The sequence below is a fragment of the Pongo pygmaeus genome, chromosome 3, assembly GCF_028885625.2.
Source record: "Pongo pygmaeus isolate AG05252 chromosome 3, NHGRI_mPonPyg2-v2.0_pri, whole genome shotgun sequence".
NCBI lineage: Eukaryota > Metazoa > Chordata > Mammalia > Primates > Hominidae > Pongo > Pongo pygmaeus.
In genome coordinates, this window is record NC_072376.2 from 130,832,669 (window position 1) to 130,839,112 (window position 6,444).

Here is a 6,444-nt window from a genome sequence, read left to right on the forward strand (position 1 = left end):
TTTTAGTTTAAATCCAATTTTCTATTTTTATATCAACTCAAAGGAAATCATTATATTAAAAATACACATACATTTATATGTTTATCCCAGCACTATTCGCAATAGCAAAGTCATGGAACCAACCTAAGTGTCGATCAACAGATAAGTGGATAAAGAAAATGTGGTATATAAACACCACGGAATACTATGTAGCCATTATAAAGAATGAAATCATGTTCTTTGCAGCAATAAGGTTAGAGCTGGACTCCATTATCCTAAGTAAACTAACTCAGAAACAGAAAATCAAATGCAACATGTCCTTACTTATAAGTGGGAGCTAAACAACGGATACACATGGACCTGAAGATGGAAATAATAGACACTAGGACTCCAAAACAGGTGACAGTATGGGGGTGAAGACTGAAAAATTACACATTGCGTAAAATGTTCAATATTTGGGTGATGGGTACACTAGAAGCCCAATCTCCACTATAAAACAATATATACATGTAAAAAATATACACATGTACCCCGCTGAATTTAAATTAAAAAAATAAACAAATGGGATCAAGATCCTGAAGTAGTTCTTTGAAGAACTGTAACAGTAGATGAAACATGGCTTTACCAATATGATCCTGAAGACAAAGCACAATCAAGGCAATGACTAACAATAGATGGAAGTGGTGCAGTCAAAGCAAAAGCAGACCAGTCAAAAACAAAGGTCATGGCAATAGTTTTCTGTGATGCTCAAGGCATTTTGTTTGTTGACTTTATGGATGACCAAAGAACAGTAACATCTACTTGTTATAAGTGTTTGGAATTAGCCAAAGTTTTAGCAGAAAAATGCCCTAGAAAGCTTTGCCGGGAGTCCCTCTCCATCACCACAATGCACATACTCATTTCTCTCATCAAACAAGGGCAATTTTGAGAGAGTTTTTAGGGGAAATCATTAGGCATTCATCTTACAGTCCTGAGTTGGCTCCTTCTGAGTTATTTTTGTTTTATAATATGAAAACAATTTTTAATGGGCACCCATTTTTCTCTGTTAATAATGTAAAAAGGACTCCATTGACATGTAGAATTCTCAGGACCCTCGGCTCTTTAGGAATGGAATAAATGACTGATATCATCACTACGAAAAGCGTCTTTAACTTGATGGAGCTTATGTTGAGAAGTAAAGTTACTTATTTTTTTTATTTTTATCTTTTAATTTCAGTTTCCATGAACTTTTTGAAGTCCTCTTGTATTTAAACACACACACACACACACACACACACACACTGAAGCAGCTTCTGAAATATCTTTTAAAAAAACATATAGGAAGATTCTCTCTAGATATAAAAGTAGAATATTTTCTGCATTTGTTAGAGATTTTATGTTAGATATGGCATCATTAATTTAAGTTTTCCAAGTTGTGTGTGAGTTGAAACTATAAAATAAAGTTTAAAAAACGCATTCTCCTTAGTATTTCCTTTAAGATATGTGTGTGAGGGAATAATATGTGAATCACTATCGCTAAGGAGTAATCATGTTGTGATGTACTGAAAAATTCAACAAATTATTCATAGCTCCAGTTTGTCAGAAAGTAACTTAAGAGGACTATTGTTAAATAGAACTGTTCAATCACTTATTGTCTTCACTGTAGAAGACACACTTGTACTGGCTGAGAAATAATTGAACAGATTGCCAGACACCATAAGTGATGTCTTCAAAGGATGAAGTCTAAGGATAAATTCTTTCACTCTTTCTCCTTCTAGGCCCCCGTTTCTTTATAAACCAAATATATGTATGAAGTACTTTCATCACTTATTTACTAAAGATATTTTATTATTTATTCTATGAAATATTATTAAACACTCTGTACTGTATGGTATAATGAAAAGGCATAGGCTCCCTTAGGATAAAATAATTTTCATGACAAACACAGTCAAGTTGAAAAAGAGAAATAGTCACTAAATCTATCTTATGCTAGTTTATAACTCTGACCAGAGACAAAGTAAAGATAGACAAATGGTCACTAAATCTTGTTAACAAATTAATCACTCTCACCCAGTATGAATTGTCTTTCCTCCTAGGTTTTACCTTAACAGAGGATAGAGTGTTGAGTTCATAAATTTGATAAATCTTGTCCCGAAAGCAAATATCTGCCAAGATTTCAAGGAAATGTTATAAATGAAATATATAAATAAACAATACAAGTGTGCAAAAGTAGACAAAGATTAAAGATATGCATTTGTATTATGGATAATTTACACTAACAATAGCTTGCTGGCCAAGTGAAAAAGAACACAAACATAACCGCACTGTTTTTTACTTTTTCTCAAGAAAGGTAATGAGCTACTAAATGTTACCACAGTTCCACAGTGCCAATGTACTGAATTAATGAAAGCTGCTACTTTGAAAGGGTAGTTATTTTACTAAGCAATTTGGAGAGCTCTATTTTTCATTCTCTTCCCTATTTTGAAGTAAAACAAAATGAATTGATTGTTGTTCAGTACATTCTAGTTACAGCTTGTTATATTATTAATGACAGGAACACATTAAATCATTTCCTGATTGCATCAGAAGCTACAAAGAAAAGGATAGATTGAGCTCACGTTATTTTTCAAATATTGTAATGTTCTTGGCCCCTTGAGCCACATGTTGATATTAAGATGTGATTTAAGCTTTCCTCTTTAGTTACAAAAAAAGAAGAAAACAGAAGAATCTAGACTTTATTAAACTTCTCTACATTCAACCTCTTTCAAAACAGTTTGAAATTGAGAAACATTCTGTTTGTTAAAGATTTAGAACTCTTGAAACTTTATTAAGTCTAGCTTTCTCCCTTGAAAATAAGTATAGATATTTCTTAAATTAAGAATCAAAATGTAATGCAGTCATGATTTGCTAAATATGGCCATTTTTTTTGTTGTTGTTGCTGGACAATGATCAATCACTAATCATTTACAAAACAGCATTAAATGCCAATGTTTCAATCCCTATATAAGGTATCATGAGAAAATATAAAGACAAAGATATAAAATATTAAAAATTTTTTAAATCTCAGAAGTTAGAAAGAAAAGAAATAGCAGATGTGTGGTTTGTATAGAGTATAACTCTTTTTTATCTTTAGAAATAAATAATCTACACAAAGCCAGCATTCTAAATTTTTTTTTACTTCTTGGTATTTTAAATCTACTTTTATGTTCCGACTTTCCAAAGACATTTATTTTGTATGTGCATATTTATATTGGTGAATCTAACTTCAATTATGAATACACTCAGGTAGCATTATGGAGATGCATAGAAGGATGAAACTTAAGCTTTCTCTCTTTCTTTTTTTCCCCTCTGTTCTGTTTTAGTTACTTTTTTAATGTACAAAAAAATTTAATTTTACTTAATCTGTCAGACAAGAGAGTAGCTTTGCACGAAAAGATCCTTTTCAGTAATTAAACTTAGTAGGAGTTTTAACCTGTATTACACGTCCCTGAGTTAAGGGATATTTTAAATGTCTACAGATATCAAAAGGGTTTTCCCAAGGGAAAAAAAAATGAATGGGTATAAGCTAGAGAGGCAGTTTTATATAAAAAATATAATTTTCTACTAAATTAAGCCTTTGAATAATGAAATAGACTATTTTGAAAAACTTCTCATAGTTGAGTTTATTAAGCAAAGGCACATTTGAAATATTTTAGCGAAAGAGTCAAGGACATCAGAGGTATCCTTAGGGAAAGGAGAAGAGAGTTGAATGTCCTCTTTATCAAATCTAATTCTAATTCTAATCTTAATAGATTTATGGAAAAGGCTCTTGAGTAGAATTTGGAATGAATAAAATAGTCAAGAAAATGTATCTTCTATAAAAGCTTATAACCAACTAAACAAATGAGCAAAAGGCAATAGAAAAATAGAGCCACAGGATAAACACCCTACTATCCTTTGAAGAGATATGTAGTGAAGAGAAACTTAATATAAAGAATTTATTAAGAAGTAATAAATTTCTTCTTTTAAGAAGTTTAATTTATTATTAAGAAGTAATAAAGTAAAAAATATGCATCCAGTAGGGACTCAAGATTAGATGAACGTACCAAAAAGAGATAAAATCCTTGCCCTCATAGAAATGAACATGATCCTGAACAGGCACAGAAATGCCAGCATTTTTGCAGTTATGGTTGAGATTAACATGTGTTAGCCCAGAGGTTACATGTGCTATAACTCTTTCTTTAGAGTGAGTGCAATGGTCAGGGGTCGGTTTACTGACCTACCAACACGTGCTATCAATAACTCAGAAAGAAAACAGATCAAAACCTCATCTGTGTTTTCTTATGTGCAATTGGTCATTATATATACCATAGCTGGGAATTAGTTGTACTAACTGTGGCTGGAGAAAGCATGACAGTGACATCTTTCCTAGGACTAGTGTTAGTCTTCCCTCCTCCAAGACAGCCTTCTCCCCTCTACCTTTAGGAGTAAAACATGAACCCTTTACATAGCCCACCAAATAGGATCCTGTGTCTCTGAACACATCATTTGTCCTGTTCTTTTTGTCTCTCCTCTTGAGGTTCAACTCTTTGGAAGGATTTTTTAAAACATCTTACTAATGACATTAGGACTTGAAGAGTTAACATGCTGCTGCATGCTGCATTTCACACCTGCATTATTGCATTTGCTAGGACCCCAAATTATAATAGTTATAACTACAAAACAAGAAAACCATATCTATCCTATAGGGAGTTTATCAATATAGAATTTCAGGTCCTCTAAATGGTTTCTCATTAAGTAGTAAATACACCTAGCATGATAAGTAGTAGGAAAACCTTACTGTCAGTATTTGAGAACAATGCAAGGTTTTTTCACAACTATATGCAATATATTTAGTGTGAAAGGTTATCATAGAATATGGAAGAATATTATACTGACTGTTTTCCACTTTTCGGAGTACCATCATCGACAGAAGCAAAAGTCTTTATCTGCTGAAATCTTTACTGATGTACTTAAATGGTGAAATAATATGTCAGGGTTTTACTTTAAAATACTTCAGGATCAAAAACAGAGGGAAAATAGAGAAAGGTAAATGAAACAAAAATTATTCACAGTGGTGATTGTTTAACCTGGGTAATGACAACACACAGATTCATAGTACTATTCTCTCCACTCTGTATGTCTGAATGCTTCCATGACCAACAAATAAAAACAAAAAATAAATAAAATATTAACCTCTTTTTTTCTTTAATTCTCTCTCTTTTAGCTTACTCATTGGAATTCTAAGGACAGCTCCAGTTAACACGAAAGTAAAAATAAAAACCCAGAAAACCTTTTGGAAAGACTACAACAAAGAAAAATTCTGATACTTCTTGTAGATTCATTTTCCACCCCAAAGATTAGGTAACAAAGGAGATGTGGGAGAAAGAAACAAAATGTGAGAGAAATTGAGATAAGAGAGGACCATGTGAAGGAGGTGGAGTCTATAAACTGGGAAGGAGGAAAATAACCTGAACTCTTAACTGCTCTTGAAAGTTCACTCTGTCTTCACTCCAGCTCTATTGACTGATTACCTGTAGCCCACTTGATATTCAACAGTCTTTATCAAAGAGAGATCACTTGGATACTTTTGTATGAGTGGTGTCACAAAAAGACATCTTGAGCCCCCAAATAAGGTACAATATACAAACCAGAAGTCCCATTCAGCCCAGTATTTATTCTCAAATGCTGTGGACAAGAAACTTTGCACAACCAGAATGTTTTATTTCTTTCTTACATAATTGAAAAGTAATTTGCTTTGAGAAAACATTGAAGCTTCACTGCACATTTTAATGCAATGAGGAAAAGACACATTTTAAAAGACATAAGAAATTCAAGTGAGAGGCAATCATATTTTTCATTACATTCATTTTAAACAAGAGATTACTAAGTATTTTAAATTCCACAATTAGTATAATTACTAAAAGAAGTTGCACATGTTATATTTTGAGAGCTGAAGAATCCCAGATACCATCTTATCTTCAGCCTGGTTTTCAGGTAGAACCACTTGTAGATTTTGCCATGTTTTAATGTACTTATTTACCTTCTTTTACTAAAATGGATGAAATGTGCATTTAATTAAAGACAATCACATTACAGGAATATACACTTATAAACAAGAGTAAAAAGCAAAACTTCAGTGCAAACCCAGAACTTGAATAAGTAACATAGCAAACTCATAGTTTTATGGTTACTTAATTTCCTAATTTATAGGAGATGTGTTTTCATTTTAGCATACTTTGAAGGAAAAAAATCTGGATCAGGGAAAGTCAAGTATTTATGTTTGGACACATTGAACTATAACATATTATAATAATAATTGACATTTAGTAAAGATCTCGTATGTGTAAGATTTACTTACTTATGTAGCTCATGATGCAATCATTATAACAACTCTGTGAATAGATGCTATTACAAACAGATACTTGCAGATGGCTAAGACTTAAAGTGATTTATAAACTTCTAAAG

At 32.1% G+C, this 6,444-nt stretch overlaps 1 long non-coding RNA gene across 1 annotated transcript in view; it reads left to right on the forward strand.

Moving 5' to 3' along the window:
- The window catches only part of LOC129035821 (uncharacterized), a 35,595-nt gene extending 29,913 nt beyond the window's left edge, over window positions 1-5,682 (forward strand). Inside the window, exon 2 of the long non-coding RNA XR_008502344.1 lies at window positions 5,204-5,682. This is a non-coding gene — a long non-coding RNA (uncharacterized LOC129035821). The remainder of the gene's footprint in view (window positions 1-5,203) is intronic.
- Window positions 5,683-6,444: the final 762 nt, after the last annotated feature.